The sequence below is a fragment of the Acinonyx jubatus genome, chromosome D3 (assembly GCF_027475565.1).
Source record: "Acinonyx jubatus isolate Ajub_Pintada_27869175 chromosome D3, VMU_Ajub_asm_v1.0, whole genome shotgun sequence".
In the NCBI taxonomy this organism is placed as follows: Eukaryota; Metazoa; Chordata; class Mammalia; order Carnivora; family Felidae; genus Acinonyx; species Acinonyx jubatus.
This window is the reverse complement of record NC_069392.1, coordinates 23788079-23815586: the sequence shown is the minus strand read 5'-3', so window position 1 is coordinate 23815586 and position 27508 is coordinate 23788079. Positions and strand designations below refer to the sequence as shown.

Genomic DNA, 27508 nt, shown 5'->3' with positions numbered 1-27508 from the left:
GCTGATGGTGATTATTAGAAAAACTGGTCAGCAGACCTAAAACTGACATCATCTTGGTTCAAAAACCTAGTAAATAGTTTGAAATCAATTCTGATTTCTTCCAGCATAATAAAATGTTAGCATACTTCTTTCAAGGAAATGATATTAAAACTTTCACTCTTTGGGGCTTCTGGCTGGCTCAGGTGGAAGAGCATGCAACTCTTTTTTTTTAACAAAGTTTTTTTTAATGTTTATTTCTTTTTGAGAGAGAGAGAGAGAGAGAGAAATAGAGTGCGCGCATGCACTTGAGCAAGCCTGAGTGGGAGAGGGGCAGACAGAGAGGGAAACAGAATCTGAAGGCTCGAACCCACAAACCGTGAGATCATGACCTGAGCCAAAGTCGGACACTTAACCGACTGAGCCACTCAGGCACCCACAGCATGCAACTCTTGATCTTGGGGTCATAAGTTCAAGCCCCACGTGGGGTGTAGAGATCACTGAAATAAATTTTAAAAACTTAAAAAATTTTTTAAACTTTCACTCTTGTCACTTCTAGAACATTTATTAATTTTATCACATTCTTTGGCATTTATTTACAAATCCCTTTTAATGTTTTTTTTATAATTTTTAAAATATATTTTAGCCTGCCTTTAAGCTCCTCAAAGTCAAGGTGTTTGGAAATTTGTTTATATCTCACCAAAGTATCTGGTACAGTGCAAGATAAATGAGAGACACTCAAATTCTGATTATTTCAAATTTTCCTCTTTTCTATAATTAAAGGGAAAAATCAATGTGTGATGGTTATTAAGATAATTTTAATAATGAGTGCTATAATATAGCTACATTTAATGTGGTGTTTCAGACATAATATTTAAAAGCTGTTATCTATGTATGCTTTGCTTAGAAACAAAATAAGATTACTGGCCTTTGTGTTCTTTAATTGGATTAGTTTGAAAAACTAGTATGATCAATTCTGATTAGAAGAAAACAGCCTTCCTTCCAGCTAATTGCAAAAAGGGCCAGAAAAATTAATAAAATATTTAAATTTTAGAATAGTCTTAAGAACATGCAGTTTGTTTTCAAGCACACAGAGTCAAAAGAAGTAAAGGAGCAAAATGTTACTAGTATATAACCAGGTAAGGACCTTGTACCTGATTAAATGATACATAAAAATGACATTAATGGCTCACCTAGGGGACTCAGTCAGTTGAGTGTCTGATTTCGGCTCAGGTCACAGAGCCTGCTTCAGATCCTCTGTCCTCCTCTCTCTTGGCCCCTCCCCTACTCATGCTCTCACTCAAAAATTAATAAAAACATTAAAAAAAAAATTAGGGCACCTCGGTGGCTCAGTCAGTTAAGCATCCAACTTCGGCTCAGGTCACAATCTCACAGTTCGTGAGTTCAAGCCTCGTATCGGGCTCTGTGCTGACAGTGTGGAGCCTGCTCGGGATTCTTTTTCTCTCCCTCTTTCTCTGCCCCTCCCCAACTTGCATTTTCTCTTTTTCTCTCTCAAAATAAATAAACTTAAAAACATGTTCTAAATGACATTAATATATTCATGGCCTATATGGCATCTGTTTCTAAAATACCTGGCCTCCTATTTAACTTAAATACTCTTCTAATATTATATGTTTGTAACACAAATTTAACTCTTTCAGTCCAATACACTTTGAAATTGTCACTAATTATATTCATGGGATCTAAATGAAGCTTCAAACAACTCCTAAAACTATCACTCAATAAACTTAATACATAATTTTATAATTTTGTATATTACATACACACTGAGATATCTCGCACTTATCATGTTTATAAAACATATGTACTTACCTTATCTTATTTCATTTTTATAACTAGTCTTTGAAGTAATTTAAGACAGGTAATACTATTAAGTGTTTCTATTAAGAAACAATCCATAAACAGAATGAATCCTCAATTATGGGCTATTCAGAGTCCTATTAGTTTAAACTACCAGCAGCTGTTAAAACTCAGACCCTAGTACAATAACCTGTAAATGCACTTTCATTACTAATTCATAAGATCATTTCCTTTCAATGGACTCAGCCACTGTTTTAATCTTTAATGTGTTTATAGATATTTTTCACTACACTTTGCACGTCACATTTTAGGTGATTTCTAGAATCCAAGAGGCAATATATAACATATAGGAATTGAATAATATTATATTGAATAATAAAATATTTAAAATATTTATTGGACTCCCCTTACATTCTGTTGGTCTGTAATTATGTATTCTTTTTGTGGTTCTTTTCTCATTAACTAATAATCAGAATAGTTAATTTTATGGTGTACTTTCTCTGTGTTAGGTACACTGTGTGAAATTCTTTTTATTCAATCACAGTAACCCACAGTCTATGTCTTATCATCATCAAGTGAACTCCATAGTGGCATTTCTGTCACAAAAGTATAGAGAACTAATTTTTATTCAGCAGCTATTTGTACATGCAATGAATATATGAATATATGTACATGCAATGAATATTCCAAATAAAAACAGCTATAGTTTAGCTTTAATGCAGCATTTATAGAAAATGTAAACTAAAATAAGTATACTTACTTATATAATATATATACATGTATATATGCCAAATACCTGTAAATTATAATTATTTATGGAAAGAGATAAAAATCTCTGTGGTTATTGATTTCAGGTATATATTTTAAGAAACAAAAATCTATTATGGTAATCATTTCAATTACAATTACAATACATGTAAATCAAATCATGCTTTGTACACCTTAAACTTATAGTGCTGTTATTTCAGTGAAGTTGGGGGGAGAAAAACACACAAAAATCCTATAGTAGTCTCGATGAATTCTGATAACTTCTTGTATATTTAAAACAAAAACATTATCATTCATTACTTCACCGAAAGAACAACCGATTTCCCTGTCAGACAATGAAATCATTTATCTATTCTGTGTAGGTAAGCAAAGTCCAGTGTTAAATGTAAGTTATGGTCTCAAGTTTTACACAGTAGTTACAAAAAAGACGAGTATGCATGTTTTGTTTTCTTAGGGCACTCAAAAATAAGATGAGAAAAAGTACGACTTGGCCATACTGCCCACAACCTGGCTTCTTTTCTTTAGAAGGTTTCGAAAAGAGATGTAAGAGAGAAGACTTAAAGGTCTCTCTTATGCCCCTCCAGAATCCCCAACTCAACTTTATAAGATTTCCTCAGTGAAAAGCTTAAAAGTTGTATCCCTGTCAAGACATAAGCACAATTAGTCCAAACTCATAGATTTGGACTCCCCCAACTTTTTTCTATACGATATTCATTGCATGTACATATGTTCATATATTCATTGTATGTACAAATAGCTGCTGAATAAAAATTAGTTCTCTATACTTTTGTGAGAGAAATGCTACTATGGAGTTCACTTGATGATGATAAGATAGACTGTGGGTTACTGTGATTGAATAAAAAGAATTTCGCAGTGTGCCTGACACAGAGTAAGTACACAATAAAATTAGCTATTCTGATTATTAGTTAATGAGAAAAGAACGACAAAAAGAACACATAATTACAGACCAACAGAATATAAGGGGAGTCCAATAAATGTTTTAAATATTTTATTGTTCAACATCATTCAATTCCTATCAATGCTTCATTCACTTCTCTCCTTGTTCCCTAAAAGACTGTCTGCAACTGGGAACCCACTGCTCCCAGACAAAATTTGAACCACCTGACTAAAACAAATTAGTATTATCAGGTCTTGGGAGATGTAGCAGCCACCCACAGGATCCTATGCCAGTCTTTTTCAAAGCAAAGGTCAAGATGTGCTGAGATCCACAGGATTTCCCACAGCTTCAAGAAAACTCATGTGATCTGCTGTAGCCCATCTGCTTCTTCCCTACTGGTCCCTGCTACTACTTTTTCTCTTACCGTCACAGATTTCACAGGAAGCTGCTTCATCTGGGAAAGGGGCAAATTTTTATCATTTGAGATTGAGTAGAGACAGTATATGGGCAGCAGCGAGGGAAGGTGGGGCCCAGGAAGCCAGGTCGAACACTGGATGTCTCAACAACCCCCTCACATACACCACATTCTGGCCAGCAGATGGAAAAGGAAGGGCAATGCAGCAGATGGAAAAGGAAGGGCAATGTGGATTCACTACCGAGAGCACCTATACCTGAGAACAATGGTTTTAACCTGAAGCTTTAGCTAAGAAGAGAAATTTGGAGGGAGTTGGTGAACACACGGGACTAAAAGTAGGATGCCTAGAGTTTCAAGTGTTGGCACTCATTCATTTTTTGTTGTTCATCACAAAGAACCCTCAATGATCAGTCCACACATGCCACTAAATGATCTCACAAATAATAAAAATACAGTTGGGTTACCAGAATAAGTTTCCATGCTTCCTTCCTTCCACTAAATTCCCTAAAAATATATAGCATTAGGCACTGCGATGTGTACCACAAATACAAAGAAGCAGTCAGGGCTCCTACCTTCAAGCGATGCACAGTCTAGAGAGGAAGAATATGAAAAGCTCTAAATATCTTGACTGCTGCCTTCAGTAACCACTTACTAACAGTAAGGGCTTGTAATATTTTAGCAATAATGAAAAAAACGTAACTAATGACCAAAGTCTTTATGCCCTGTTTTTAAAACTGTTGATACTTGCTTTTTTATTATGTGGCCGTTCCTCTCATCTCAGAGAGTTTGCAATGGACTGAATGTTTGTGTCCCTCCATATTGCTATGTTGAAACCTAATCCCCATGGTGATGATATCTGGAGGTGGTGTTTTAGGGAAGTGATTAGGTCATGTGAGTGGAGCCCCCCATGAACGTGATTAGCAAGCATCCTTATAAAAGAGATCCCAGAGCTCGGTACCCCTTCTGCCATGTAAGAACACAGCAAGGAAACGGCGAGCTATTAACCAGGAAGTAGGCCCTTACTGGACACCTGCCGTCACCTTGATCTTGGACTTCCAAGCAAGCAATAAATGTTTGTTGTTTAAGCCACCCAGTCTATGGTATTTTGTTATAGCAGTCCAGATGGACTAAAACAGGGTTAAAGTACAAATCCTCAAAAACTAAACATGGGAAACAATAAGTTATTCACCCCTCAAGCACCCCTGGAGTTTGACCGTAAGCCTTTACTTCCAACATTCCATTTCTGGTTTCCAATTCTATTTTTTTTCTTTTTATTTTCTTTTTTTTAATGTTTGTATTTTTGAAAGACAGAGAGAGAGAGAGAGACAGAGTGTGAGCAGGGGAGGGTCAGAGAGAGAGGGAGACAGAGAAGCCAAAGCAGGCTCCAGGCTCTAAGCTGTCAGCACAGAACCTGATGTGGGGCTCAAACTCATGAGCTGTGAGATCACAACCTGAGCCGAAGCCAGACGCTTAACCGACTGAGCCACCCAGGCACCCCTAGTTTCCAATTCTAAAACATCACTGAACTCAGTAATAACATAACATCCTACTCTCCCACAGCTCAAATGAGTGATAAGGTAAATTACTATGCATGTAGGTTCATGTGTATATTCAGGACATAAAATATAGAACAAATACATGTAATATATAATGCTACACAAAATTAAGTGTGTTTGCTTACATGTACAATCTATTACTTAGTTCAATCATTCACAAATATTCTGCTTTAATCTGTACTTTCTTCATGTTATACTCTAATATTCCTAATCTGTCTTTCACTGTTTGAATTTGAACATTTTTACATTTTCTCAAGATTAAATAAGTCTATAACATGGTGATATACTTTCTAGCCAATCATACCACCTGCTACCACATCATCACCTTTTTCAACGATGTTTATAAATTGTGTAATTATTTTACTGAGTTTTCCTTTACTATTTTATTTAAAAATGAGTAGAAATAAGGAAAATAGAAATGCCAATTCTAGCGTTTTAAAAGGCAGCTGTATTAATCTATAATTTAACACAACTGGTTGAAAAATGAAAATGATTACAGGGTGCCAAAAGCAGAAAAACTTTCTTTTTTTTTTTTTTTTTCAACGTTGTTTTTTTTTTTATTTATTTTTGGGACAGAGAGAGACAGAGCATGAACGGGGGAGGGGCAGAGAGAGGGAGACACAGAATCCGAAGCAGGCTCCAGGCTCTGAGCTGTCAGCACAGAGCCCAACGCGGGGCTCGAACTCACGGACTGAGAGATCGTGACCTGAGCTGAAGTCGGCCGCTTAACCGACTGCGCCACCCAGGCGCCCCAAAAGCAGAAAAACTTTCACATCCCTGGATGTACACGGTACAACTAAGTACGGTTTTGTTGTGATGGCAAAGAATAAAACCAGAGACTATGTAAAAATGATTCTTGACAGGAAAGGCCTGATTTGATATTTTATTTTTTAGTTATCTAGGAATGAACACTTTGCACTCACTGAACCTGTCAATCTCTAGTTTAGTATTGTCCTACGTAATATTTTATATATTTGACTTTCATATACTTCTCCAGGACTGCTTTGTATGGGAAAATAAAAGACTATTACTTAAAAGATATGCATATGAGCAAAATGTAAATATGCACACAACACCAACCATAAAATTATATAATATAAATTACACATGATATCACATAAAACTGTGATATATAAAAATGAAGGGACAGGACCCATATCCTTACTTAGTTTTCACCATCTTACATCATAGATACCCATATGGATACATACGTGCACATTAATTTTGTTATGTATATTCTTGTGTAAGTTTCCCTTAGACAAAGGGAAAGAATACTAGAACTTCTTGCAGTAATATAACTGTTCTCTGTACTATCTAATAATGGTAGCCACTAGCCAGCCACACTTGGCCACTGAGCACTTGAAATGTGCCTAAAGTGACTAAGAAATTAAAGTTTAAATTTTATTTCATTTCAATTACTTTAAATTTAAATAGCTACAAGTGGCTAGTGGCTACTGCATTGGACAATGCAGTTCTAAAATTAGGTCCTCCTCTAGCAACAGACCTCCAAAGGCAAATCTCCACTGAAAGTTGAAAGGGGAGATATTAGGGGCACCTGGGTCGCCTATTGGTTGAGCGTCCGACTCTTGATTTCAGCTCAGATCACCATCTCTGGGTCATGGAATCAAGCCTCACATTGGGCTCTGCCTGCTTAAGATTCTCTCTCTCTCCCCCTCTGTCCCTTTCCCCACTCGTGCTCTATCTAAAATAAAAAGAAAAAAGAAAGGGGAGATATTAAACAAGACTAATAACTACTGAACTAAAGCTCTGAATGAGAGCTATGTGCCTTACTCCCAAGGCACCTGTGGTGGAAGAGAAAGGACTCATTAGGCTCTCTGGAATCCTATCCTGATTACTTTTTAGCTGTGTGTGCCTTTGGCCAGGGCACTTAATGTAACTTCACCAAACTTCATGTTTCATTTCCACTTATAGAGAAGATAATAATGATGACCTCAAAGTGTTGTAACAATGACTGCTGACTGATACCACAAGAAATATAAAACACAAGTAGCTACTCTTTAAAAAGTTGAACTGAATTTCTCACTAACCTTCCTCTTATTTGGTATTTGCTGTTTAATCAAGTGGCTCATCTGCTTCACCACCTTTTTTTTTTTAACTTTTTTTTTATTACTTATTTTTGAGAGACAGAGAGGGAGCATGAGCAGGGGAGGGGCAGAAAGAAAGGGAGACACAGAATCTGAAGGGAGGCTCCAGGCTCTGTCAGCACAGAGCCTGACACGGGGCTAGAACCCACAAACTGTGACATCATGACCTGAGCCCAAGTCGGACGCTTAACTGACTGAGCCACCCAGGCGCCCCTGATTCACCAGCTTTTGATCAGAAATCACCTTTGGTGAAGTGAGTGAGGGACTGATAAAAATTAGGCATAAAACAAAAATAAATGATCATAATGATCACCTTGAGTCACTAGGAAAATAGTTATGCTTGGCATCTTCTGTTTAAGAAGCCTGTAAAGTAGGAAATGCATTTGAAGGAAATTTTAAAATCATAAGTGTTTTTAAAAATGTTCACACTTTGGGGTGCCTGGGTGGCTCAGTTGGTTAAGCATCCAACTCTTGATTTTGGCTCAGATCTCAATCTCATGTCCTCAAAACCATGAGATGGAGCCCAGCATGGGGAGCCTGCTTAAGATTGTCTCTCTCCCTTTCCTCTGCCCCTCACACATTCCCACTCCTTCTCGCTCACTTTTATTCTCTCTCACACAAAAAAATAAAACGTTTACACTTTGGCAGTTGATTGCGTAAGCTTCAATTTTCTAGTAAATTCATTATTTGGGAAAACATCATATGCAGTTTAAGTAAGGTCCATCGACCCAGGTGAAAAAGAAGAAAGAGGTGGCAGAAAATAGATGACCAAAAAATCTATCTGTAGAAACATGAAACAGTCTTCCAGAGACTTTATACTGATAACACCGATGAGAATTACAAGGTGTTGTAAGGCCCAAGCCTGACACCTATTTCAGAATTAATGAGAGCCCCGCCTTGCTATAAGCAGTCCCGCCACTGTAAATCATCATGAAGGTCTACGGCATATAAGTAGGTGTTTTATTTCCCCCAGTGTTTCTGGTTATTTGTTGAACTGCTAATCCTGTACCCCGCACAGGGCCAGGTGCTTTCCATAGTTTATCACTAACCCTCATGCTATCTTGCAAGAAGTTCCTATAATACCTTTTGCCCAAAAGAGGTGGTTATGAAACTTGCCCCAAATCACACAGTTACAAAGTGAGACAGACCCACTGCCAAACTATTTCTCTTTCCAGTATTCCACACTACCTCTTTGATAAAAGAATTAATGGTGTGCAATTAACCTCTAAATCAAGGTTTTTGTCTGGGAACTCTTACGCTCACAAAATTCACTCTATGGAGGCAGAAATGAAGGAAAATCAGAAATGACACAGAAAATTTATGAACATGAATATTTAATCTCTATTCCATTAGCAACCGTTGATTGTAGAACAATTTTTAATGAATTGAATGGAGGAAAAATTCATTTCATTAACCTTTCATATAAATGTATTATTATTGAACCAAACAGGCCACTGTACTTGCAACTCAGTTCGATGTTAATTAGATTACAAGCATGAGGCTTTAAATCATCAAGAAACAAAAGGAGCCATCAGCAAGCTTCTCAGCCATGCTAGTTTGTTTGCTGGCTGAAATGGATTTCTACCTGCGATACAATTTGCTAGGCTTCTTTTATTTTCTGACATTTTCAAGTGAATTTTCTCTTGCTTCTGTCTGCTGACACTTTATATTAAAAGTAAAAATAAAAATAAAGAAAACCCTGAGAATCAGCAAAGAACACATTTTTCATGTAGCAATATGTTTTACCTGCTCAGCTGGGAGTAATCATTCCTATCTCTCCAGAAAACTACACTTCTATTTTTTACTAGTCTGCCTGATTATATGCTGAAAGCACATGCAAGAGATTGGAAGCTATTTTAGCAAACACCATTATTGAGTTTGCAACCCAGAGTCAGAGGCCCAAATGGCCTAAACATAATGTTCTAACCAAATCTGCAGCTGTGAACTGTTTTTCTCCCCAACATCGGCTCTGGGTTCATTTAATATCAATTTCTAAAGGAAATCGTCTCTCAGTCCTGATTGTTTCATATTGTATCAGCTATTTCCCAAAATTAATTTTTAACTAATTGTATCAAAAGTGTTAAGGTAAAAAAAATTACAAGGAAATCCTATTTTAAAAATAAATTAGAAATCTGATAAGAAGTTAAAGAAAAGATGAAATGACAACCAGGAGTTAAATAACTAAGTAGGTGTCATTTTCTAGTGTTGGAGGGACTCCCAATGTTAATGTTTATGTCAGATTATAAAATGTGTGTACCATCATCTGGAGTTTCTCTTCTAAGCTTTAAAAATAAACAGTGAAAGAAGTCTGAGGTCCCTTAGAGCAATGGTTCTGAACTTTCCATATCTTGTGCCTTCACTCTATGGGTGTGGCACAGGAGGGGTGTAAAATCATGCCAAGAAGAAAACCAGAGAATTTCCTGAACAATCTCCAAGAAATCATCTGGCTTTCACATGAGTTCTATGCCCCTACCCTACCAATTCTCAATTCATCCTGGAACACAGAGTTTGTGTGCCTTCACACACACAGCCTACTCCTGGGGAATGTGCTAAGACCAGAAGCAAAACGGAAACAAAATAGTGGTGGACAGAGAGAATGGTGGATGTGGAAAAACAGTGAAGCTAACGATGTGGGAATTAAAAAAGACTGAATTCTCACCTACTTATTGAAAGAAAAAAAAAAAACAGTTGGCAGGTCACCTACCATAATGTAGCTATACCTAAACCATGCCAGATTAATGGGAATGCGTTCCTTCCAGAAAGCAGCCTAACAGAAATGACTACCATAAGTGCTGTGTATTGGGATATAGGAGTTCTACCTAAGGTTTCTGTGAGCACATGAAACTCCACCATCAGTAACTCACTCCATAATTTTTCTATCAACCCTTCTTTTTCTCATAAAATTATAACTTAAATGGGAGTCCATAGCATTCTACCATGGAGAAAGGCAAAGCTGTACAATGCCATAACACATCTCCTGAAATGTCACATTTATTTGAAGTTTCTGGGAGAGAATTTTTTAAATTAATGACCTTTATTTTTAGAGCAGTTGTAGATTCACTGCAAAATTGAATGAAAATTACAAAGAATTCCCATATAAGCATTGTTCTGACACACTCAGGACTTCCCCCACTATCAGCATCCTGCCCCATAGTGGTACTTTTTTTTTTAAACAATCAATGGGGAATTATTTTTATATGAGAAATTCTAGAAGAAAATGAAGAACTCACATAATTTCTTAAAAAGGAAAACATAAAGAAATGCCCATCTCTACTCTGCCGACAGTCCTAATCCCTGGAAGAACCCCTCTCTTCTGACTTGAGATGTTTGGCAAAGTAAATTTGAGAAGCACTAGCAAACACTACAGGCAACCTAACCTTTGTCAACGGCTTCGGCTGCTAGCTCACAGGAGGAGTCTCCAGAAAAGAGTAGGTATTCGGGAAAGGGACATAAAGAAGGTGACATGAGCAAGGGGTGAGAGCAGAGCTGAAAGTAAGAATACATGCCTCAAAAGGCTTGCACAAGGATTTCACTCGTGTTTTTCTAAATGACAAACTTTGCTGCCTCTATCTTTCCCCTTCCTACGTTATATAATCTTTCCACATTGGTGCATGTGTGTTCAGGCAGCACATAGCACAATGAAAAACAAAAAAAAAGGAAAATGTCTGCCTTTTGATACTTACTAGCACAAAAATGTAACCGTACACTTTATATCTTTTCAAAAGAGAAGGGGGTTCCATTTCTAGGCAACATGGAGTAAGCATCCAGTATTTCCCACTGAATACAACTACAACCTAGAAAGACTTTATGGAACAGCTGAGGACTCTGAACGGTAAACGGTAGCTGATGAATTAAGGAAAGAGTCCAGAATTCAAAGTAGTACCAAACCAGCAATGGGTTTTCCATTTTGTTTTGTTTATCCTTCCCATCTGGTATTACCTGGCTTGGATTCAAAAGCAGCTCAAAATAAGGAAGTACTCATTGGATTCAAACAGAAAACACTCCAAAAAAAGTCTCTTCCATCTGGTCAAAGAAGCAAAAAAGAGGACTCCTGAGGGTAAGAGTGGAGAAAATCCTGTGTTTTAAATCCTCTTTCCATTCTTTCCCAGTCTAACACTCCAGGCAAGTAACAAGGGATAGCAATAGTTGCTGGACAGGCAGCCCAAATTTTGATGAAGGGGACCCTTTCCTCTGGTCACAAGAGCTATGGTCCCAAGAGTACAGGATGAGTCCCAATGTGGTTTTTTTTTTTTTTCCTCTGTCTCTCTCTGCCCTCTTACTATTTGATGCCTCATATAGAAGTAATGATGGGATATGCCTGGCAAAGCAGGGAAAGTCCCAGTTTGGGCTCGAGGATGGGAAGGGAGGTGGACAGCCAGAGAGCTGGGAAGTGTCAAGGAGATCAGATGATAGGAGGGAGCTTTTGAGAGGTGTTATGGATCTGACCCTAAATATCATACCAAAGGCTTTGAGAACAAAACTCTAGGATATAAACTACCACCTAGTTCTCAGACTGGCCAACAGGTGATAGATACATACAAAAAGAAAGGTCCTAGTAGAACTTGAAAGGCTCTGAAAACTTAACTTGACATTGGAACCAAAGTCCATAAAACGTGGGTCAGGGCTTATACCCTAAACCTAACCAATTGTCAATTGTTTATTAAAACAAAACAACAAAAAACTCCATGAGCTAATCTAGCTTTTCCCTTAGAAAAGAAAATGGCTTTTCTTTTATGGTTGGAAAAACTAAGGTAAAAAGGTTCAAGTTCACAGTGCCGTCCTCTGAGCACATTACCCCTGTACACAGGCAGTTCTTTTTTGCACATACTATTTACAGAGACTTTAATCCTGAAAGGGTTTATGCCAGGGATTCAGGTTTCCCATTTTCTTTCTCTGTTTTTGTTTTCTTAGGTAGTTATTTATGTGACTGTCCTCCTAACTAAATGGACCAATCTGGGCATAAACCATTTTCTCATTTTCTCTGCTTATAGAAAGGAATGGTTTATTTCAGCACTACAGATAACATCTTGAAGTCTCAGGAGGATGACAAATTGAAACAGTCTCTTTCTTGCCTAACATTTCTTACCCAAGAGTCAAGTGATGATGTTAAGGAACAAACCTCTCTTCTCCTGACAATTTGCACTTATTTTCTTAATAGCCCTGCTAAGATTCAATGAATTTCAGTTTGCTTAGAGCCTACTTAGTGCCTGCCAACAGGCACAGGAAGCTCTCATTCATCAGCATAATAGTCCTTTCCGTGATGCATTCCTATTGAAATTATGGCAGCAATTCCAAAAAAAAAACATCAGAGATGGGGCAAATGAATTCCCTTTCAAAAAGAGCCATCAGAAAAGCATAGCACTTCCTACATAACTAGAAACTTAAAACATTATTTTGATTGAGAAATGTTCAGAAATTTCATTCAGGTTATCACTTAAATGTAATATACATATCAAATATGATCAACATAATATCAAATACCTATTCAATGGGATTATCTATATTTTACAAAATCATCTGAAAACAGGCACAACCACCAAAACAACTACATAACTCTATTAATAAACCTAGGTCTTGGTAATCGTGCACCAACAGTAACATTCACAGTCAACTGGTGCCTGGATTGGCTAAACAGTTCCAGATTAACGCTCTTCTTTGACCTGGTACAGTCACTTGCACCACATCACTCTGGTATGCCATTGGACGCGGAGCTTTTGTTGGAACAACGATGGATTCTGCATCTCTCCCGAATGTTACAAGTTGCTAAACTGGAAGTTCCCTCTATCATTTAAGCTCTCTCTGAAACTTTTAGACTGAAACATTTTCTAGTATCATTCATTGACAAGTTTCAAACTGCAGAATCAAAATGATTTCACATTTTTTATTAATTTAATCGTTCATGGGTTTTTTCTGTAACTCTATCACCTTTTATCAAAAATGTGTTCTCCACCTACTGTGTATAAATGAATTCAGTGCTACAGGGGTATATAAGAAGAGATCATTAATCTCAGCTTTCAGAAAGCAAATAACCAACCTGGGGAGATACATAAAAACTGCACATTAAATAATTAAGGAATTATTTCAAAGCAACATATAAACAAGTGCATGGAAAAACTGAATAGGGGTCTTCCCCAACTTACAAAGGGATTGTCTTCTAAAACTTAACTTTTGAGTCAGTTACTCAACATGTTTTAAGCATTTTCACCATAAAAAGAAATTATCCTCTAAAGTATGGTTACGTTACCCAGCCAGTTCACAATGATCTACTTCAAACAAAATGTCACTGGACCACAGGACTAGCAATATTAAGGTAAGGATCAGAAATGAAATTGATATGTGTTAGTATGTGGCAAGCTCCTTCACATAAGTAATGTTATTTAGTCTTAATAATCCTGTAAGGCAGACTATGTCTTTCTTTAAAGATAAGGGTCCTGGGTGGCTCAGTTGGTTAAGCATCTGACTTTGGCTCAGGTCATGATCTCACAGTTCATGAGTTTGAGCCCCACGTCAGGCTCCACGCTGACAGTACAGAGCCTGCTTGGGATTCTCTCTGTCTCTCTCTCTCTGACTCTTCCCCTCTCTGTCCATCCCCCACTCAATGCTCTCTCTCAAATAAATAAAAAATTTTTAAAAATTATTTAAAAACATAAAGATAAGAGTCCTGAGGCTAACAAAGGTTAAGTCACTTGTCCAAGGTAATAGCTTGTAAGCGACAGAACACAGATTCAAACCCAGAACTGTCTAACTCTGAAGCCAGGTCTCCATTCCTATAGCGTGCAGCTTCCCGCTAAAACATTTACAAGGAAACACTTTTTCTGTGCTCCAAACAGGAATGTCAGGAATATGTTCCACAGACTGAATGCTCTTGAAGTACAGAGACAATGCGTTTTCATCTGTGCATTTCCAAGGTGGTTATTTGACACAGTCAGTACCCCATGATTACTGAATGAACAAACAAATGAACGAACGAATTAATGGAAAGTGAGTTCTTTCAAAGCAGGGGTTATTTTTTATTCATATCTGTATACATACAACCTACCACAGAGATATAATCTATCCATCAATAAATATTTATTAACCTAATAATTCCATTCCACTAGCACACCTTCTCTCATTCTGCTTTTCCTAAATTTGCAATCCTAGCTGCTTCCGCATTCATGCCTTGAACTCCATGTCTTTCACAATCTCAGCTCTCTCCTTCCTTTGCTCAGACGTTGAAATCCAGAAAGACTAAATCCATATTTACATCTTTTATATGGCTCAGCAGGCTCCCCAGCCAGGACAGATATGAATTTAACCTAGCAAGCTTTACCCATAACGCTCTTGGATCTCTGAGTTTGAAAAAGATGCACTGCCCCTTGGGGAGAAATTATCCAAACTAATATCAATGAAGTGGATTTATCCTGTCCAGAGGAAATGCAAATGTACTTGGTTGCATCAACTTTCTGAAACTACACTTCTAAAGCAAATTAAGAAACCCATTTCAAGTTGTTTGAAAGGAATGTCGGCTGACACTTGCAAATTAGTCTTCTACAGAGAAGCAGCTCTAATTCTGCAGCTTATCATTTCAAATGATCTTACAGATGAATATTCAGATCCTACATCAATTTTTAATGTAATGGATAGAATCCCCAAAGCTTAAAAACTAGGTTCTACTTCATAATCTGTCATTCTCTCTACCTTCTTGCAGGATACATTAATTTTTTAATAAGTTCTTTTAAGTAGCTCCTAAGATACATTTTTAACCACAAGTTCAAAAACGATATGCAAAGCCTCTAATTTAGTTGATAGCCAATGTAAAGAATCCTTATTAATTATAAAATTGTGACCATAATTAAATAAAAATATAGATGTGATGGAAACACAGGTTCTGAAACTCTCATACTAAAAGTCTTCGAAAAAAAGACAAATCATTTTCTTAAGCTCCCAGATGAACGCATTTAATATCCTTATACCAACCATGTTGATTATTTTCAAAATCATCCTGAATATTATTAATGGCAAATGTTAAACGACCAAATATCCTGTAATATTGATAAGTACTCTCTAAAGACATGGCTCAGCAATTTCAGTGTATACACTTCGTGACACAAGAGAACCAGCAGTACTTTAAGAACAACAACAAAATCTTCATCCCCTTCAGCACAATTGGCTCAGAGCAACGAAAGAGAAATACTTGTTTTTAAAACATACTTTATATCTACATTTAAATGCCTAATTAATCCTAATAATTAAATGCAACCACTAACCACTTTCTTCACAAGATCTCTTTTTTATTTCCATAAACTCTGGAATTTAATGGAAATCATTGTGTCATTATGGCCAGGGTAATAAATGCCTATTGGTCAATAAGCTCTGAACCTTAACAGGCAGTTAACTAATTCAGTTGGAAATAAGACCAATAGTTCTAATGGCCTCTAATTTCACTGCAAGAGTCCAGCCTTATGAACTATAGATGGTTTTCGTGAGCTCTTCCTATAGCAGAGGACAGCAATCTAAATGTAAAAAACATGCATTTGAAATTCAAGTGCTTACACTGATTTCACTTGCCAGGGAGACCACAGATCAGAAGAGGTCCTTCCTGAAGAAATATTTCAGCGCAATAAGCAGAGCCAACGCAAACAAAAATAAAACGATTTTAAATTACAAGAGCTCAATTTAGTCTATTTGAAAATCATTCAAAATTTCTTATGGTTATTTCAAACAATGTGAATAGTTTGCTTTAAGACTGGACAAAAGTAACAACTGTAAAAACACCTTGTAATCAAAACAAAAAGGGAGGCTTCGAAAGTTGATCTCTTCCTGCTGTCTCACTCATCCTCCCCTGAGAGTGAAGGCCTCTAGATTTCAACATAAATAGATAGAACTTAGTATACGGATATCAGTATACTGGAAATCAAAACAGTCTGGAGACATCAGTATCCGCTCAAAACCTGATCCTTTTAGCTTTTGTCTCATGTTGCAACGGCAGAAAGAGCCCTTGAAGCGATGAGGTCAGAATGTCCCTTTGCCCTATGATGCCAAGGGGTGACTTCTAGGTGAAAATGAACGAGGTTATGTTCATCGTTCTGCCAACGTTCAATTCAGACCTGAGTGTTCGCTGCTTCCATCCAGCCTTCAGCAGTAGCTACACCTACCTCTAGGAAAATCTCTTAAGTTACATATTTGGTCTCCTTTATTCCAAATGACATTTAATTTAAAAAGCATTTACATGCCAAAATTCAAAATTCTTATACTTATTCATCACTTACTTTGTTAACTGTGGTGAAAGAAATTAACGTTCTCTGGTACCAAATTTTTTACAAACCTAAAGAAAATAAATTGCTGTATTTTCTAGTCTCTAGTTCAATCATAATCGCATTTCCCGTAAAACATTTAGACTAGATTAATCTTCCTGATAGCACAGCAATTAAAACAGTAACGATATATGGTAGCAAACTGGAACACTGTACAGGGAGTAAAGAAACCTTGGGTTGGTCCAACCCTTGTTACTGACCTGCTATGTTAATGTCAATTACCTTCCCTCTCTGGGCCTCCATTCCACCATTTCTAAAGTGAGGGGTTGGGTTAAGTAATCTCTTAAGGTTCCTTAAAACTGTAACATTCTAAAACCCTACCTCTTCTATGAAATGAGATCTTTATTTATAGAGTGGCTAACTACTGAGGCATTCCAAATATCTCCTTAATACTTCCACATTCACAACCATTTAGAGCCTTGTGATTACCACACTTGGTTTCATTTCAATGTCTCCTTTTCAAACACCTTCTTCCTAAAGAGAAAACCTAATGTAAGAGTTTTGTGTAAGAAATCTGCCACACCCATCCCCCACAAAGCAAAGCAAGCTTTTCCTTTTAACAAAACATTTGCAATTGGCAAAGAAGGGTGTGAGCCAGTCTATTTCTTTTCCATGTGTTAATGAACCACCTATTGCCAAATGGAACTCTTTCCTTAATTCCAGACCAGCAAACACCATTTTCTGATGAAGTAAAATGACAAAGTACTAATTAGAAGGAACCTAATCTGAAGTCACAATTCTCATTAATTGGAAGTTACTACAGTAATTATTAACAAGTCACATTATCATCAGACCAAAGAAAACGTCAAAATTGATTTATGCACTCAGGAGTCTCTAATAAATAGGGTCTGCATCCAAGGTCCTCTCTAAAATGACCAGAGTAAAGAAAATAACATTTTACAGGTTAATGAATCCCTTGAAAATAACCACATTTTTCATGGCTCAGAGGCCTTTTTCCAGTACTAAGCATACCCTGAAATATTGAATTAAACTAGATGACCAGAAAGAAAATACTTTAAGGTCTCCAAAGAGTACAACATCCAGCATCTCCAAAAGCCTACAAGGATCACAATGAGAACTAACGCGCTGACGATCCGAAGATGCATCCATCTTCAAGGTCAAAAGAGTACTGTCTTAGTTTAACTGGCTAACTAAGATGAATTAAAGATAAATGAAAACAAGAATTGTGGGCATTTGGAGACCAATATATTAAAACAGTAGAGCAAGGGAAAAAGCTGCTCAATTAATTGCAAAGTCATAAAAGCATGGGTACATTTCATGTTTCTTTTGAAATCTGTCAGACTTCCTGATTCTTATGGGTTTTTTTTTCAATTTTGAACTAGCTCAGCCTATATCATAAAAACATGTTCATGTTAGCAAATTTTGGTATGTATTTGTACTCAGGACATACTTTTAAAAACTGTTGTTTTGTGTTAAATTTCCTAATTGCTACCTATGGTCTAGGTTAAAAAAAAAAGTGTTCTCAGAGCATAATTAACATGTTAATGTGATGGTGACGTGAAAAGGTAATATTACCTATTTTACAGTTCAGTTTGCAATTTGGACTCAAGTTCTTTACACTAAAACATTTTTCATATTATTAATCAAGTAAAATCATGTATTTCTCAACAAAAAGGTAGAATAAGTTTAAGGTTTTTCTTTCAAAGGGATTTAAGCTACATTTACTTTAAAGTATTTGTAGTATTCTCATTAAAGAATATGTGTTCATTCTAGAAAATTTAAGAAAAATATAAAAGCACAACAAAAGTAAGCCCATCGTTTAATCCTACCACACAGAGATCACTTTGATTTTAGCTTTTATTGCCAATATTTTTCTATTCAAACCTAAGACATATATTATCTTATAAAACTTGGAATTACTCTAACCTTTTCTTTGGGCTTAAATTGGTTTAAAATAGTCATTTCGTTATATAATCTTCACAGACAAAAGTAGACAAAGCAAGATGAAGTTAACTTACAAGACCCATGATTTTATGTACGTATGTATGTATGTATGTATGATACACACACAAGTGTGTATAAAATTAAAAATATACACACCTGCATATATGTAAAATCATGTGTTAGAAACTCATCTTTCATACAGATCCAATCAAATTTATATTTCAGAGCTGAAATCACACCATAATTTTGTCAAATAAATGTATCCATGCAGCATGTCTAATTTGTAAAGCAAATTGTTGATCATATTATAATTATAGAATGGAGACTAACAGATAAGAGAAACTAGAATAGCTTAAACTATAAAGTATTTTTCAAACAAATGTGAGAAATTAACATACACATTCAGACCTACACTAAAATTTTTATTAGACCCACAAGAGGAAATTCCAAACACCTTTTAATTCACACAGCCTCTGCTAGTAGAGAACCAGGCTATTCTTACAAAAAAAGTTAAATGAAAAGAATTTTTTTCACTCTGACAACTTCTGGTTGGTGGCAGAAGGGAATATATGGACACATGTACACAGAGTGAAAAAATACAACGCCTTATAAATGATGTATACAAAACTTATAAACTTACCTAATAGTCAACTATCTCCAAAATACAGAATCCAAGAAGTTGTTTAAATTTAGAATAAAATGCAGTAGAGATTAGATAGAAAAACCCAGATGGGAAACTCATGTGTGTTTTTAGAAGTTTCCTATACAAAGGAGTAACAATGTCCTCAATTTAATTCAAGAATTCCAAAGGATTACTTTTATGGAGCACAGGTAAGTCCTTTTTGTGAGATTTGTAGAATGTGGCACTGGAGATGAATATAATTTCATTTGGAACATGTGCAAACGTCTATAAACATCTACTGAAGCCCATTCTGTTTGCAGCGACATTTTCACTGAGTTCTGCATTCTGCGCACCAGTACAGCTGCTCAACAGCTTTCAAATGCTGGTATAAAACTAGTTTCTACCTATTTAAAAAATTACATGAACAGTAAAAACTTGGATTAATCCAGTGTTCTGGTATTTTTAATTTCCTTGGGAGCTTATAGAAAGGATGAAGGGAAGGATTCTTTACTTCAACATTAAGTATATGCTGTTGTTTATATGTGAACACAACCAAAGATAGATATAAATATATAGATATGGATATATACAGATATAGATATACAGATATAGATACAGATGATATAGATAGATATATAGATATAGAGATAGAGATAGAGATAGAGATAGAGATAGAGATAGAGATAGAGAGACACAGACACAGACACAGACACAGATATAGACAGACATAAACATAATCATTACATATCACTATATACATATATCACTGTTGCTTTTCAGTAATATTATAGAATTCAACAGAAACAAATAACACTTGTTATTTTAAACAGCCTCAGTCAGGGGCACCTGGGTGGCGCAGTCGGTTGAGCGTCCGACTTCAGCCAGGTCAGGATCTCGCTGTCCGGGAGTTCGAGCCCCGCGTCAGGCTCTGGGCTGATGGCTCAGAGCCTGGAGCCTGCTTCCGATTCTGTGTCTCCCTCTCTCTCTGCCCCTCCCCCGTTCATGCTCTGTCTCTCTCTGTCCCAAAAATAAATAAACGTTGAAAAAAAAATTTTTTTAAACAGCCTCAGTCATTCTACTAGTCATTTGGTGTCTGGTCTATGCCCATGAAAGAATGTGCTAACCATACTCACAGCCATCCTGTGATCACTGGTCTAACAATCTAGTGCACTGTCTTATAACTCAGAAATCAGCCCATTTTCAAAACAAGTGCATTTAAGCTGCATTTTGAAGAAGAACCACTAACCAGAGAGAATGAAAGACATATCCCCTGAAGCAATATTCCCAAGAAAATAACAGCCAATTCAACCGTGTTCTCTCTAAAATAACCTAACTCAAAATTTCTTCAGCTTTCCTTCCTGATACAAAGAATCTGATCTCAAGATATTTTTGAAACATGGGTAAGACTCAACAAATGACAAATACCTTGCCGCTAGTACTGAACCATGATCCTACCTGCCAAACCCAAGAGTCTGAAAGCATGAAGGAAACTGTAGGGCTGAGCCTCTAACATGCTGAAAAACAGGGAATGTTTAAAAGAAACATAACTGAGAATAATAAATCCATTCTTCTGACTGGAATTATTAGCAATGAGAATTATTATAATTAACAACCACACAGGCGCTCCATTTATGCGCCAATCTCAAAGTTATTTTATAATCATCCTAATTCTATAATCTGCATGAAATAAGATATAGCTCACCATTGGGATAAGGAAGTTTCCCAAAGGGATGAGAAAATGAGTCTCCCCAACCTTAATTAGGAGGAGGAAGGGGGATTTTCTCTTCTTTCATCTCCAGAGGAACTGGTAAGGCTCTAGCTCTATGAAAACCAGAGGCTGAATTCTTTTACGAATAAGGAGTGGAAGAGGAAGGATAAGAAAGAAAAGTACTAACACGGGTAGACCCTTACATATAGGACATGTTATATAAATTAATGCTCTCAACCACCCTGAAACATAAGAATTAGTCATTTATTTTTTCAAGTGAGGGATAGGAGCCTCTGCGAAGCTGGGCACATTGCCCTATGTCACACACACTCTATTACCAAATGAGCTGGGATTCAAACTCAGATCTAACTTTCAAAGCCTCTGTTCTTTCCCATTGTAGTATGCCGCCTCCCCGACTGAAGTTTTATTTAGCACGGTTTAGTCATAATACCTTTCTGTATCAAAATAAATAGCTTTAACCAGCTGGTCTTAATATTACAGGAACTGAAATTAAAAAGAAAAACCCACAACAGCCACAAATATTTGGAACCACAAAGGAATATGTCATACTACAGCCAATAAAGGGCTAGTTAACAGAACTTCCAAAGCTAGACCCCCAAAATAAAAGCTCACAGGAAAGAAAAAAAAATAATAACTGCTGCCAAAATGCTAATAATCACCCCCTAAAATTCCTTATACAGTACACGGGACTATTGACTCCTCGAGTCCAGAACCATCTCCTTCGCCAGCCAGCCCTCCTGCTCTCCTGTTTCCCTCAAGCCCCACTCCCCTTAGCTCAGGACACAGAGTCAGCTGAGGTGCCTGCAATGACCTTTTATGGATCTGCCTGAGCTTGCTCACAGAGCCCAAGGCAAAGCAACTTTGAGCATTTGGCAAAGAAACTCAGTTTTAGTTGTTTTTATTTTTAAAAGAAAACATCATCACAAAAACATTAGTGCTCCGGTTACATAAACAAGAAAAATTTCTTATGAAGCTCACTCTTCTTTTTTTTTTCCCAAAGACTTTTACTGCATAGAAATCAGAACCTAAAACCCAGAAAGGCATATTATATTGGTTTTTCAAAAACTACAAAGAGCCATAAAACTACAGGGCTTGAAGGGATCTTAAATAGTTACATAGTCCATCATTTCACTTCAAACAAAATTATATTAAAGTATTTAAAATAACTGAGAATTCATTCAATGTTAAAACCTTTTCTCAGAAAAAATGTCAGCATTCACAAGCAAGAAATTATTTCATATATAACTACACTGAATCATTCATTCTGTCTTACAAACCTGTACGTTCTTATTAAATCTTCAGGGTAGGAGTTGGTGGCAGGGATGGTTTGTGTGGAAGAAAGGAAAACAAACATTAAATGTCAGGCACGAACTACCCTGGATGTTTTTATATATATATATATATGTTATCAGTTAACCTCTGTAACAATCTGTGAGATAAGTATGATTAGCCCAACTTCCCGAGCAGAAGTTAAGGTTCAGAAAGGTAAATAAATTGCCCAAGGCCATGAGGTAATAGGTGGCAGATCTGGGACAGGAACCCAGGTCTGTCTAACTCTTCACATGTCGGTTCACAGTTTATCACTGTTTATACCAGATATGACCAACCTTGTCAAAATGGGGCACAAAAGTTTTACACTGCTTTCATTCTAATGTGTCATGCTGGATTAGGGACAGCAACTTGAATAGCCGGGGCTGAAGCTGTGTGTTGGACAACAGTTCTTATTCGCAACACTGGCTCTACTTCATGCTCCCTGGAGAAAGATCTAAAAGCCAGGAGGGGCAACACCAGCTCCAAATTCTCACCAGAGTCTGAGGATGGTATTTAAACTGGTTGGCAATGGGCCACAGAATATCAGGGAAATATCCAAAAGCTACTACCGGTCAGGGCAGGTGGCTGACAAAAGCCCCTGCAAGTGACAAGGAGTGGGACTTGCTGATATAACCTCCTCGAGTAGCCATGAAAATGGCCTAACAGCAGGGCTTGGTACATACTCCACAGATGGCCAGTCTCCGAAACGTGCAAGATTTCTTACATATAGACAACGCAGGTATTGTAGAGGAAGGGGAGTAGGGAGAGAATACAGTGAAATAAAGACACCCAATCCAGGGGCACCTGGGTGGCTCCAGTGGGTTAAGCATCTGACTTCAGCTTGGGTCATGATCTCATGGTTCCTGAGTTCAAGCCCCACATTGGGCTCGCTGCAGTCAGCTCAGAGTCCACTTTGGATCCTCTGCCCACCTCTCTCTCTGCCCACCCCACCCCCTGCCCGCTCATGCTGTTGCTCTCAAAAAATAAATAAAACATTAAAAACAAACAAACGCACAATGTCTGATCCACTGTTCCAAGGAGATGGGGTAGGGGCTGAGAGTTGGACAAGCACACTGCATAGCACAGCAACAAAGCAAGCAACCAACTTAAAAGGAAACAACAACAACAACAACAACAATAAATAAATAAATAAATAAATAGATAGATAGATAGATAGATAGATAGAACCCCCCCCCCAAAAAAAAAAACCGTGAAAATCAAGAAACAAGCAAGCAAAAAAAAAAAAAGCCAAACCCAAAAATATTCAGTGAAGTACTCAGGGTGGAAACAAACTGAAGATTTTAAAGGAAAAGCTCTTCAAAGTCCCTGCCCTTTTCTCTTCTGTACATGCTCCTCTGGTTCCTTTTACTTACCACTGTTCTCCATTTACAGCACATTCCATTCAATTTCATATTTCATCCCCAGGGTTTCGTTAATAGAGTTTCACCACAGGTAGCTTGAGATACAATGATCAATATATTACTCAGCACTAATGTGCATGCATAAAGCACCTAACTGCCCCAGATCAACAACACATTTACTCCTAACCGGTTCAGGGCAGGTGAGCCTACCAAGAAGGATGGCAGGAAGAACAGTACCCATGCCAACTCACACGTTTTGAGAAAGGGTCTTAACGCAATGGGGTTTTGACATCTCCCTTCAGAACTATTAGATTGGTATCAACCAATCAAAATGAAAGACAGGCCTGCCACTCAAATATGAAGAAAACAGGAAGGAGCCAGGCACACGCCTTTCCACTGTTCCAAGTTAGTCTAGAACCTGTGCCTTGGCTTCAGACAGGCCACCTAGTGCTGGAGGGCTGTGGTAGGAGAAAAATCCCCCATAAAAGTTATAGAAGAAAACAACCATTACTCTCCTAGCCACCAAGAACTGCAAAACTCAGAGAGGTCTCAGTTTGTCAAAAGAAAATACAAAAGCAGTAGCTGCACCCTCAGCCCCTGTCCACATGCATGGTGGCCCTCAAGTCCTCTCATGTGCCTCCTATCCTTGAAAGGTGGAGTATAGCTGAGGGGCTCAGGCTCACTGAGGCTCCAAGAAGATACTAGGTATAAGCCTAGCCCAACAGACCTCCTGAGGTTATCTGAGCCCAAGATAAAACACACAGATTTCCTAAAGTCCTTGGATTTGCTCTCACCTTAGAGGAGGTGAGGTTTCACTGAAGCTCAGTGGAACTAGACCAACTTCCCCACGTTTGAATCAAAACAGGGCAGATGTCCACAGGCTGAAGATATACCCAATTATTTGGGCGCTGACTTTCAAACATGTGGAGCTTTCATTCATGATCGAATGCTATTTAAGAGTTATAGACTACTGCCAACCAATCGATGGCTTCTGATCCCATACTCCCTGCTCAAGTGAACACGGAGAAACGAAATGTCAGGCTCTTTAAACATGCCAAATGGAAATCAAAGTGAAATGCTGAAGGAGAAGTGACAGCTCAGTGTTTCTCTCTGGTATAAATTCCCTGATGTTTCCTCTTAAAAGAATCATCCCGGCCCTTTCCTGTTTGACATTTCCTTCCCAGCTCAAGCTAAAGTGGGCCCTGTGCATAATCACTGATGAACTAAATGCCCACAAGACCACCTCAAGTGACACACACAGTGCCCTGACACAAAAAACAAAATCAATAATCTGCTGCTCTATGTCACATGGAAATCCTGACTGCTGTCAGCAGACAGGAGGAAGAGGCTTGGGGGTTGCAGTAGAGACAATTAGAGCCCTTGGAAAAGTAGAGCAGAAAGTAATGAAACCTCCCCAAGTTCATCAGTTACACACACACACACACACACACACACACACACACACACACACACTCGTGAAATGAAAAGGCCATGTAGCCAGAGGTCATATTTTTCCAGTCTGCTAAATTAAAGTGACTGAAAACCTCTGTAATTACATAGAAACAGATGAAATTGTTATCTTAACTAAATTGTAAATGCACTTTAAATGTCATAAGTTTTGATGCAATTTAATATTTTAAATGGACATTGCTCAGTATAGTGACTGATTTTCTACCAAGCAGATGGGGACATAATCCATGTCCATTACCAAGACTGAACAAACGCCCATCCATCTGCCTGAGCAGTACAAAAAGATACTGCAGAGAAAGTGAAGAGCAAACGCTCTCTGCCTGGAGTTACAGAAAAGAGCACTGGAAAGGAGCCAAGGGGCCTGAGTTCCCATCGCAATGCTACCAGTTACTCTGTGACCTCAGGCAAGTCACAACCTCTCTGGGCCTCAGTTTCCTCTTCTGTGAAACAGAGATCAATAACCCCTGACATACCTGTGTCACAACTTACTATGAGGACAAAATGAGATCAAATAAGTAAAAATGTTCTGTAAACAGTTAGATACAAATATATGCAGTTATGATGATTCATGCCATTATGTATTGGGGGCAAAAGAGGAAAACAAATCATTTTGTACTGTAACCCAGAAAAGATCTGAATTATCTTTCCACTAATAAGTTGTTTTAAAAAAGAAAGTGGATGAATGACATGATCCCAGTGTACTTCCCTTAATCCCCCAGAATCCCTGACACTTTAAAAACTAACCCAGCATATGTTACAGTGAACAGGAGACAGTAATGTCATCTTCAGGTACAAAACAAGCATACCTGTCCAGTATGCACCCAGAAGGTTGAAAGAGTAAGTAAATGTACTTTTTTTTCATGTCTAACTCATTAGCAGAGAGCAACATAAGCACTGGAGAGAAACAGATCCATTATCTCTCACCTTTCTTTGTCCCTTCCTACACACACAGTATATAAAACAGCAACTAAAGAAGGCTGTAAGAGTGGTACTTAAGTGGCAAGTGTAAACATTAAGCACATTCCAGATAAAGCACAGTTGTCTCATAGGTATTTCAACTTATTTTTCTAGTATGCATTCTGTGCACCTAGCAGATTTACTATCAACTTAAGAACTGAAGGGACTGTGTACATGAATTTATACTGTAAGAAAACCTGGATCTTTATTCTTAGTTTCTAGGCTTTTTGAAGTACTAATAGTATTAGTTATCTGTTCATCAAAAAAAAAAAAAAAAAAAAAAAAAAAAGGTTGTTTTTTTCACGGTTTAATGTGTTTTGCTTAGGCTCCAAAAATTTACTTTGGGGTTAATCACAAGAATGGAAAGTTTTAGCTTCGATGAAATATTTTTTGAGGTCTGGATTAGGTTAAACTAGAATATATTTCACACTTTGAGCTGTACAGGACTCCATGGATGAAGCTGTATTTTTATAGTCTGTCTTTTTTGTAACAGGAGGCTCCACCAGACTGCTAAAGGGGTCCATCCCACCCCACCGCCACCCCAACACACACACATACACACACATACACTTAAGAATCCCTGAGTTCGTGGGAAGCCATCACAACAATGCCATCAGAAACAAAAAAGGCTGGAGTTAATGTACCGATAGTGGAGAAACAAAAAATGATTCAAGAGCTATTTAGGAGACCCCCCCACCCATACCCAACTTTAGATTTTAAAGCACCACTCTATGAACATAGAGGAACAGATAATTTTTATAGTAAATAAAGTTTGAGAATCACCGTTATAATCTTCAAGAAACATTTCTTCAAAGCTGTTAAGAAAGGACTGGTAACACAGCACACAGAGTGCATCCTAACAACCTGTGCTCTGCAAACAAAAGAACTCACTCTCATAACAAACAGATCTCAATTTTATATGTGTAGAAAAAGGGTTGTTTAGTCCACCTAAAAGGAAAAATACCACCTAAATAAAAAGGAGAACATCATGTCTTAATACAGTCTTCCATCGTTTCAGCCTTGGGCTCACTTGATCTGAAGAATTCCATATATGCTCTGAGAGGTGAAAAGCCTTTGTGAATAATTGAAGACAAAATAATGAAACCCTAGAATGTCAGAGACATAATATAGTTTTGTAGAATTCATCATGGAGCTTTTAAATTCCCAAATACTACATGCTGAATAATTTATTCCTGTGTCAATATGGGGCCAGCAGATGTTCATTCAAAGCCAATATTAACCCTCCTCAAGCTGAAGAGCAGAAAAATAGGCTCTGCCTGAGATGCAAAGAGGCACTTAGTTTAAGTGAGATTATCTT

General features: G+C 37.5%; 1 protein-coding gene and 1 long non-coding RNA gene across 5 annotated transcripts in view; both read right to left on the bottom strand.

Annotated features, from left to right (window-relative positions):
- The window catches only part of TTC28 (tetratricopeptide repeat domain 28), a 625904-nt gene that overhangs the window by 309328 nt on the left and 289068 nt on the right, over positions 1-27508 (bottom strand). The gene's annotated exons all lie outside the window — the stretch shown is intronic.
- On the bottom strand, positions 251-20195 carry LOC128312529 (uncharacterized). The gene is made up of 2 exons (XR_008291930.1): positions 6202-20195; positions 251-5952 (listed from the first exon to the last, which is right to left on the bottom strand). It is a non-coding gene; the product is annotated as an uncharacterized LOC128312529 (long non-coding RNA).